The following is a 10,877-nucleotide window of genomic DNA, read 5'->3' on the forward strand; positions in this document are numbered from 1 at the left end:
AAAAAAAAAAAAAAAAAAAGTAAAGAAAATCACTTGAGGACAGCATGCTCGTAATGAACCAAACACTGTGGACCCACGGAAAACTGTCCAAATGGCACTGGAGTCTCGTCTCTCCAGGATGCCATCCAGTTATTGGCAATCGTTCAAGCCTGTTTCAGAGTAAACACTGGCAAAGGGTGGAGTCCCAGCAAGATGTGCCTCAAATAGCAGTATGAAGGCAATATTTACAGTCACAGTAGGTGCACTATCTTAGCTTCCAGTTGCCAATTTTGGAGGAAGAAGTCCCAGCTGCCAACTATCTTATTGGCATGTTGGTGCACAGGGATCCAGGTGGCTATCGACCATGTACTTAATTCGGTTATAGCTGTGTTACAAAAGAAGGCTCAAAGTGAAGTCAGTGCTATTAAAGCATAGGAATATCAATCCTAATGAAAATGCCAATTTACTTAGATTCACAAGAATCAACACGGCGAAATACATACACAACATCCTTCCACTACCCCTCACTGGTGTTTGCTCTGGAATGCCCTGTGTAGAGGACTGGGGTGCAGAGGAGGGAACGTGTGTCTCATCTGTGAGAAGAAAATTCTGGTGGCTGCACTCTGGTCTGGCAATGATCTTGCACTGCTCTTAACTGTTTCAGGGCATGGCCATTTCTACTGAAGCCATGGAATGAAGAGGTTCAAGGTTCAGGCTCTGAAGTCAAACTGTTCCCTACTTCAAGCTCAGTTCTACCATTTACTAGTTGGGTGACTTCGAGCAGATTAATGTATCTTGCACTTCTTTCTGCATTTGGAAACTGGGGATAATAATGTCTAATTCAGAAGGTCACCACATTGATTTCTGTTTTTTGGAGGATCTACAGTGAGAAACACATTTGACATCAAGATCTAGCACAGGGCTGGGGATGTAGCTCAGTGGTAGAATGCTCACCTACCACGCCTGAGGGCCTGAGTTGATCTCCGATACTGAGAAGACAAAGGAGATGGACAAGGAGGAGGAGCAGACAGAGGGGGTCGAAGGGAAAGGAGAAGAGGGGGAGGGAGGAAAGAGGAGGAGGAGGATTAGGAGCTGTGTGCGCAGTCCTACATAGACACAGAAAAGAGTATTTAAAACTGGAAAAGAAGTTTTCCCAACCACCCCTAACCTTGGTGGTCATTGATGAACTATGATCTATTTAATTCCACTTCATTCTTCCATTAAGCAAAACACTGGGAGCCATTAAACTGATTTTACTACGCCTGTAGGTCATGGGCCACAGTTTGGAAAACACTGGCTTAAAGTCCAGCTGCAGTTAACATTCTCAGTCCCACTGTTACATTTTGTTTCTGCACAGGTTCCATTTAACGGGAAGCGTTTGCATGCCTTAAGGTGTCCAGAGGAGAAGGAGCAAATGTTCATCCTCACCCTTCCTTTCCTTCCCACTCCCGGCCCCCCACTCCTTCACTGCTTGTTTCTTCACTCGGTCACTATTTACCCACTTACCATAGCATCTAATGATGGGAAAGAAGAACTAGACCTGGACAGGAATGAGCCTTGTGGGTGAGAATGACAAGAAGGTGAGCTCTAAAGTATTTCCCGGGTGCCACTGGACCATACATCTGGCTGCCCTGCAAGGCCCGTCGTGAAATGTGTGACCACAGGGAGCCGAAAGGAGACCATGAAGGGTCGCAGTATAGTGGGGAAAGTCAATTGAGTTTGCGTCCTTGCCCCGCGCTGCAGTGAGCCTGGTGGGCCGTTGCAGCCACCACTTGGGAACGTCTGGGGGTTCTGTGCCCCCATCTTTAGCCAAAGCAACTCCATTTCTGTTGTATGCAATGAAATTCTCAACGTGGTTTAATTTGGAGGGGAGCCCCTCTACCTCCGCTCCTCCCAGAGAAACCCCAAAAGTACATTTTCCGTTATTGCTGAAAAAAAATTAATCCCTAAACTAGAAGTTCATTCAATCCCTTGTTTCAGGAGCGATTGTTTCTAGGACTCTGGGACTCATTTTTTTTCCCTATTAAAAAAAAAAGTCCATTAAAATTACAACGTAAGACTTTGTTTTGCACTGTTAAATCCTGATATAATTGAGAGCAAGAGTTAAAGAATGCCAAGTGTGGGAAGACAACAGTTGAGAGGTTATTTTGTGCTAGTGGTTTTATTCTTCATTCCAAACCTCAGGGGGTGCTGCTGAAGACCTCTGAGAGCAGGTTTTTCAGGCTTTTGCTGATCGAAAGCTTGAGTTTACTGAGGGGAAAGGAAAGAAGGAATGAGTGTCATTGGTAGGTAGGTCCTGAGAAGAACAGGAAAGATCCCAGGGGGTGTGGGCTGAGTGGTCCCCCTCAGCGAGGCACCCAGGTTTCTTTGACCCACGGAGGTCACTGTCCACTTCCAGGGGCATTGGGAGTTGAAGAAGACCATTTTGGTTTGAAGTCTACGGTGTTTCTCAAACATTAAAGTGTGTTGTGGAATCCTAATAAAATGTGGAGTGTGATTCTGCAGGCGTGGGTGAAATCCCAGGAGTCCACATTTCTAAAAAGGTCTCAGGGTCTCTGGTGTTTGAGTAGCAAAGAACGGAAAGGGGTCAACTTCATATTTTGGGCACAACGTGAGCTCTCCACGTCAGTTCATTCTTAGAGCAGGGAGGATCCTCCCAGCAACAGGCCTGAAATTTCTCATCAGCACAGTGCAAAGGGATACACACCATCAGTTTTAATTTTATTTGGAAGAATCAGCTCCCTTGAGTTTGAGATTATGTATTTGTAGCTTCTGCCTAGGTGAAGTTGGAACTGTACGGGAATTCAAGCGTTATTAATCCCCTCTTCGAGGTTGGATTTTTTTTAAGTGGAACTCATCTATTTTCCCTTCCCAGAGTGAGACCTCTTGGACACTGTCCATGGTTTTGGGTTTTCTGAGCTGCTCTGGTGCTGGGAGTTAAAGGTCTGTTCTGGTTAAATTCCTTTAGTTGCTTATCTTGATTTCTTTGGCTGGAATTTTATCTGCTTCTTATCTTGTCTTTGCCCACAGGCACAAAATCCCCCTTTCTATAGTCCTCCCCACCCCTGCCCCAGTCCAGTAGTACAGATAAACAAGGAGTTGTGAAAAAACACATGACCCTGCTCTCTTAGAGGGCCTCTCTTTTCTAGAAGAGGAATTTGGGCTGGTTTACCTGTTCATCTCCACTTCTTTTGCTCAATGTTCGACCTGGGAGTATAAATGATTTTGTAAAAAAAAAAAGAAAAAAAAAGTAACCTTTACTAGCATCACCCTTCCAGTAGTCATAGCCAACTTCAGGAAATAATTTTGTTTTTTGGCTATGCTGGAAGTCAAACCCAGGATCTCATGCCCATGCATGCTACCAAATGCTCTACCACTGAACAACCAGAAAATAATTTTAGCCTTTCCCACAAAATATCTAAAAACATGTTCATCAACAGATGCACGGATCCAGAAAACGTAGTATTTATACACAATGGAGTACGACTCTGCCCTGAAGATGAACTTGAGTCACCTATAGGTGAATGGATGCACCTTGGCTCCATTGTGTTAAGTGAAGTAAATCAGATGCACAAGCTGAAATGTTGCAAGGTTTCTCTCATGTGAAAAGCCCAAAGCAGAAATAAAAAGCAAAATAAAAGACACTAGGAAGTAGGGAGATAGAATTTTCTGAAATGGGAAGGGGATCAAGAGATGGAGGGAAGGGAGAGGTGAAGGAAAGAAGATGAAAAAAGGAATTGAGGCGTGTTCTGTACGTGTACCGACTCCACACAAGGAGTGCAAACATCATGTACTGTAAACAAGGACTACTAAAAGAAACACTATATTTGTAAATGGAACAATCTGCAAATGGAACAATCTGCAAATGCTTCCTGCCTAGAAAATGACAACATCTTATATTTGCATAGCACTTGATATTTTTCAAAGAGACCTGGCGTTAACTAAGTATCCATTTGTGCAGGGACAGCATCTTTCTTATTTATTTTTTTCGGACAGGGTCTTGCTGGGTGGTTTAGGCTGGCCTCGAATTCACTGTGTAGCCCAGGCAGTCCTCCTGCCTCAGCCTCCTAAATGCTGGGATTACAGGGGTGCACCACCATGTCTGGCAACAATTTATTAAATCTTCCCAACAACCTCTATGAGGAGGTGTTACTATCCCTTCTCTATTCATCCACAAATATTTAAGCAAATGAACCTTACGGTTTAAGCAAAATCTGCAGCAACAAAAGTAGATGTGTTGACTACAAAAGAGAAAAAAAAAACGAAGTTTAAAGGAAAAAAGCTGAACACTTGGCCCAGAGGGGATGCCCAGAAGGTTGTTTTACTCCCTTAGTGTCCGTGGGGTGGGGCAGAGTGATAGATGGTGAGGGAACAGTGTTGAAGTAGAGGTGGTTAAGGAGGCACATTCTGATTTCTTCAGCCATGGGAGAAATTGCTTTGCTTGGGTCTTCTGTGAGTCAGTTCTCTAGTAGGTGGGGAAATCGGCTTTGGGCAAATTCTGAGATTCAGTCAGAGGGCAGAGCCTGAATATGCTGGGTCTTGTGTCTGAAGTGGCAACAGATTTATATCAAGGGTGTGCCTAAACTTGGAACCAGGTGATCGATCTTGTCCAGTCCAGTCACATTGGCACCGTGATATTCATGTCGTGTCTAACTCACTTCTTCCACTGATCAACCATGAGCCTCTGGTTCCAGGCTCTAAGACAACGGGTTGGCTGGATGAGATGTGCTTAAGGGTTGAGACTACTTTGATCTTTTGGGCTTGAGAAGGAAATGGCTTTCTTTCCTTCAAGAGTGTGATGTGTTGTCTTTATGGGGTGTGAGGTGGGGGAGACAAACACACAGAAACTCACACATCAGGGCCCATTCTGTACCAAGTGCTGGAGACACAGGAATGAGCTCTTAGTCCTTGATCTGACAGAGCTGACAGAGTGTCCGGACAGGCAGGCTCTGAATGAGTAAACAGTTAATGCTCCACTGGGGTTATAACTAAGACAGAAATGGTGAGAAGGAGCCCACATGAGAAAGGCAGGAAGGAGTTCCAGCATATGCAAGGCCACAGGCAGAGCTGCCATGTTCTGCCATGTTTGAGGGGCATAGGAAACCTGAGCAGCTCCAGAGGAGAGGAGATGGACGGGCTGTGACAGGTATCATATCATGGTTTAGATACAGTCCAGTCTGGAGGCAAAAGACTAGACTAAGTGACACACTGTTTCTGTTCCCTGTGCAGGAAGGACACACACACACACACACACACACACCAGCATTGGGAACCTTGGACACAGCCAGGTAGGGGCTGCTGCTCTTTAGCCCAAGCTAGTGGCAGATCATTCAAATCAGAAAGAACTCTGTTCTTTCCCCCCTACTCTCACCGGTGGAGGAACCTAGGGGTCTCGCCCAAGAAAGGAAGCACTGCTTCCTGGTTTATGTTGAGATGGGAAAGACTTGCCCAAGAACAATGGCATTTTTGCAAAACACCACTTTGTTCTGGTGAGACCAGGAGGGGATTTCCTTCGGGACCTAGCCTGGTCCCACTGCCCCTAACTTGCCAACCACAACAGCCACATGGCGTACTCTCTCTGAGCAACCTTTCATCTAAGACACTTGCTCATGCACGACCCTGGCTGGCTTAACCCTTTAAACTCTGCCCTGCCCAGGCAGTAACATGTCAAGGCTCACTGAGGTCCCTCTGGAGATCCCTGGACCTGCTGACTGGGGGAGCCAATCAGGTTGATATTATCTGCTTCTCATTTGAAAGGACCATCTGGAAAAGGGTTCAGACTTGTCCTAGGAGTGTCTTGGCTTTAAAAATCTTCAAAGCTCCAGAGTCAGAGGGTCGTCCCTCTGTTATAGGTAGGGAAGTGGGCGGAGAGCAGAAAGTGAGTTTCCCAAGGCCACACAGAATTTTACTGGTGGAACCAAGGTTAGAAGCCAGGGCTCTGACTCAAGGCTAGTGCTCTTTCCACTTACTGCTCTGCTCTAGAGGAGATTAAAGTTTGAGAAAAAGGGGAGGAAGCCAATGCTGGAGGGACAGATAAAGCTGCAGGGCCCCAGTTGGGAAGGAGGTGGAAGGAAGAAGGGAGTGTGCTGTTTGATTTTGTTTTTTAAATTTTTGTTTTTGTTTTTTTGAGACAGGGTCTCGTTGTGTAGTCCAGGCTGGCCTTGAACTCAGTGATCCCCTTGCCTCAGTCTTCCAAGTGCTGGGATTGCAGGTCTGCGCCATTACGCCCATCTGAAAGTGTGGTGTTGACAGTGGGCTTCTTGATATCCTAGGTAGTAGGGGTGACTCATAACCACTGCGGTATTTTTCAGGCATGCGTGGCTCCTCCTCTGTGAGTTGTTAAATGGATCAATTTAGTGGAGCTATCATGTGTTTTAGAGGAGACATTAATGGGAAGTGAGTGGGCCTTTTACTGTACTGTTAGAGTAATGGAAGAAATCTGGTTTCTCCAACTGTTGTTTTCACATTCTGCTTGGCATAGAAATAGGCACAGGCAAACGTCAAAGGTTTCTCGTTCTGGTGAAACAGGATGGTGATGGTGACAGCGTGGGGCCGATGGGGTGTTCACGGTGGTGCAGGTACTGGTGACAACTATATGGTATTATAGCGAGGCTGGTGTTGACTGTAGTTATGTTGACATTAGCACTGGTCACAGCTCCAGTGGAAGTGATACTTACGGGAGTGCTAACGATGGTCGCACCGGCTCCAGCGGTGTTGATTGTGGCTATGTAGGAACAGAAGCAATGAAGTTCTAGCGTCGGCTAGTGTGACAGTGGCGGTGGTATTGATCGTGGTAGTGGAGACAGTGAAGGTAGTGGACGTGATGATGCTGTTATTGGTTCACAGCGGTAAAGGGGAAGGTAGTGTTGGTGTCATAAATCACAATAACAAGTTTTGGTGGTAAAATAGCAATTACCTTGAATAGTGGTGACAAGGATGTTGGGGGTGGGATAAAAATGGTGCAGTACAGGTGCTGTTAGTCAAAATGATTCTAATGATGCTTTTTTATTCTTTACAATTACCCGGCATCAGATATTTTGTTACAGCAAGAGAAAATCGACTAAGTGGTGCTGGTGGCAGTGGCAGCCATGCGGGTGCTGCTGGTGTACGTAGTAAGCTCGATAGTGGCTTTGTTATTGTGGCTGATGTTGGTGGGGACAGTGGTGGTGGTTTCCGCAATGGCGGTGGTGTGGTGATAGGGAAGGGTTGGTGGGATTTGGCCGTGGTCGTGGTGGAGACGGACACGACGGGCTGGATGCTACTACTGAAAATTCTGGTGGCTATGACCCCACCAATCTGTGAGCTGACCTCTCTGGAGCTGGCAGTGCGCTGAACGTGCAGAAGATAAGATGGTCCACCGCATTCCCCAAGCCCTCCTTCCTACCTCCTGCAATCCTGGCCGGGACTTGTGCTCTGTACAGAAAGAGACAGATGTCTGTTTGCCGGGCGCCAATCAGGAAGGTGCTGAGAAACAGGCCTGTGCCTGGGAATGCAGACAGAGGGAGGCTCAGGATTGCTGAGCTGGAGAATGCTGTTGGGGGCAGGTCAGCACCAAAGAGGCACGTGAGGGCATGTTGGTGGTGGGGGCCACACTAGGTCTGCAGAGTGGCTGGTGGCATGCAGGGGCTCACGTAGCTGGCAGAGGGAGGGCTGCACTTCCCACTGACTCAGCAGAACAGGCTGGGACCAATTCTCTTGGCCTAATGTGTCCTCTCCCCGGGATTAGCTCACTCAGTCTTGGCTGGGGATGGGGGAGGGAGGCAGCCTCTCCCACCTCCCTAGGCTTTGAGGTTCTTGGGGTGTGGGGGACCCTAGGTGGACCTAGGCAGACCAGTGACTGACCTTGTGTGTCCTGTGCGTCCTCATTCTCAATCGATCCCCATTTGGCTGACCAGGGAGCCATGCTCCCCAGGTGTCGGGGGATGTAGTTGCCCTACCCCCACCAAGCACATGCCATGGGGCTGATTTACCTTGTGTTCACACCCTGCCTCTGCTTTGCAAGAGCAGCACAAACTTGGGGTAAAGAGAGTCAACTCGAATTAGATTGTTGAACCAGAGTTTCCTGGACTCCCACATCTTAACTGGGTGGCTCTGCACCTCGGGTCATCATTTGTAAGATGGGGACAGTGACTTGCTCACAGGCTGCTGGGAAGATGGATGAGTGCAGGCTTTCAAAGTGTTCAAGGAGAGTCTGGAGCAAACTTACAGAGCGGGTGGGTGATTACTGTGGTTGTGAGAGCTGAATAAATTCAAGCATGACTCTTAAGCTCTCTGAGTCTGTTTTCTCACCAGTAAAAGGCGGATAATTCTTAACGTGCATACTGGACAGTGAGAGTTAAAAGAGATTGAATGGGTAACATGCTCCTGCGCAGCATAGCCTATTAGCTGTTCTGATCCTTGTAGTTTGTCCTTTCTGGACCAGGGGGTTCATGGGCTCTCTAAGGGTTTGGGTCTTTAGGGTGCTGTTATCTTGTGACTCCAGGATCCTGTGACAGCACTTGCTGCTTCTTGATAAGAGAAGCTACTCCTCCTAAGTAGTAGGATTTGAGGAGATCAGCTGTTTCTACCTCTGTTTCCTTTCCACGGCCCCAGCCCAGGACTCCTATATTGAATGGGCAGAAAGGAAAGAAGAGAATTGTCCTGGGAGAGCCCATACTGAGGCTTCCATGAAACCTTCCTTTGTTCCATTCCTTCATTCCCAGCTTCTTCCTTTCTTTCCCTTCCTTCCCTTCATTATTCACGCATTCATTTATTCCTCTACAGGACACAAAAGTCACGGTGTTTGTTCTGGGAAAGTTTCAGGGAGAATAGAGTTCAGCTTCCAGTCAGGGCTTCATCGAATGAATCTGTGCCTACAAGTAGCGGGTTTCTTCGCATTAAAGGAAACTATCTGCATGGATGCTGGTTATACCATAAAACCAACACGTAAACAAGAGAATGCATAGCTAGCTGATACCTTAACTTTAAAAGACATAAAGATAATACACTTCTGTAAATTTGATCATTGTTGTTTCTGCTTGTGTGTACTTCAGGTGCAGAAGTTGAGTCACTCCTGGTCCTAATATAATTTCCTCATCTTTGTAGAATCTCATTCCCACCTATTTCTTACTCCTTTGCACGCTCTTAAGAATCCACTCCAACACGTTTTAAAATACGGCCTTGAAATGTGCGTGTCTTTATAAAATATGCACGGGGTTCATTTACAAAAATGCAACTATGCTCTCAGTTTTTCTACTCTACACCCTTCTTAGTCAACTCACGAGTTTCAGATCCACCCAAGTTGCTGCATGTGGATTGGCCTTTTCATTATTCCTGCTGGATAGCGTTTCATTGTAAGCATCCAATGCACTTCCTATATTCATTTTCCCAAGTAGCAGGCACATCTCCCCCACAGCCTGATAGGCTCACTGAGAGTATTACACAGAAAGCTCTCAACTCTGAGCCTGCCTAATGTTCTTCTTGTTCAGTAAAGCAGGCTGTGGTAACTAATATACTATCGGCGTTTGTATTAGCACTTTAAGCAGTACCATGTCTGTAACCCTTAGTAATCCACTGCGTAAGTGGTCTTGTTTATACTTTCTCACCATCAGGAACAATTTACTCTTTCACAGACCACTGATGTTTACTGTGATCCATGTTAGGTACAGGAGATGAACCATATGAGATCAGTGTCCTGTGAGCTCACAGCGGAACGAAACAGATTATTCAGGGTGGGGTTGGGACTCAGAGGAGTCAGTGACCAATTCTGCTGGGTGGTGGGGTGGTGGTCTAGAGGAGCTTCCCAAGTACAGGGTTTTAAAAGGACAGGAGTTCACCAGGTGGCTAGCAGGAAAGAAGAAGTGGGAAGCAATTTTCCTAATTGGTTCACCATATGCAAAAGGTCAGAAGCATGTAATAACTTAGCGTGTTAGGAAACTTAATGATTTTGCTATGGCAAAGGATATCAGAGGGAAGGATAAAGAGGCAGCATCCAACATTTGTCGAGTTCCTGTTATATTCCAGGCCCTGTTCTTCATGGTTCAGTAAGGAACTATTGTGCCCCACAAAACCGGGAAGGTACTACCGTTATTTCTACTCTGCAGGCAAAGCAACAGAGGCAGGAGAGGTTAGTAACACACCCACAGTCATACCACTTACAGGTGAGGTCCCCAAGAACTGAATCAGATGTCCAGGTTCATAATCACAATGCCACCCCTTAGACAAGACAGGGAAGGTGAAGAGGTAGGAGTGGTAACTGCCAGTGGAAGGACAAGAACAAAGGCAGTAAAGGCTCCAGATGAAGCCATGAGAGAGTGTGTGGTTGCACTGCGGCAAGTGCCGTTACATGAGCGTGTACATGGGTATGCAGGGTGCAGATGAGCGTCTGTCCCATAGTTTTGTGTGTGTGTGTGTGTGTGTGTGTGTGTGTGTGTGTGTGCGTGTGAAGAGAGGAACTCTCCGGCTGTGCATAGCCCTGAACATGTGTCTCCCTAGTGTGTGAGCCTTGGTGTTTCTGCCACTGAGGGCCCCCAGGGAAGCTGTCAGAGCCCATCAGCCTGGCCTGGTGTGAGGGGCCTGGCCTGGCTTCAGAAGCTATATGAGTACACATCAAAGGCAGCCTGAGCCTGAGGCCAGCGGGGCAGAATAATTTAATGAGGATCTGGGAGAGAGGCTGGGAGTGGGAAGGGGTGCCAGTTTGTGCCCAGAGCAGCTCCCAGGCTCCACAGTTCAGCCCCTGGGAGCTGCGTGTGGCTGCGGTGAGGCTCGCGGTGCTGGTTGCCTTGCTGTGTTTCCCTTGTGCCCCATGCTAAGGGAAAACTGCATCTGAACTGAGGGAAGCCTCCACCCTCACCTGGACACCAATCTCATCACCAAGAATCCTGCAGAACTCCAGGGAAACAAGGACAGCATCTCTGAGG

The 10,877-nt window shown here is 47.1% G+C and overlaps 1 pseudogene; it reads right to left on the bottom strand.

Moving 5' to 3' along the window:
• LOC104869617 overlaps window positions 1–1,782 on the bottom strand; it is a 3,193-nt pseudogene extending 1,411 nt beyond the window's left edge.
• Between the last annotated feature and the right edge of the window lie 9,095 nt (window positions 1,783–10,877).

The sequence above is a fragment of the Fukomys damarensis genome, unplaced genomic scaffold (assembly GCF_012274545.1).
Source record: "Fukomys damarensis isolate Sample0158 unplaced genomic scaffold, DMR_v1.0_HiC HiC_scaffold_23, whole genome shotgun sequence".
NCBI lineage: Eukaryota > Metazoa > Chordata > Mammalia > Rodentia > Bathyergidae > Fukomys > Fukomys damarensis.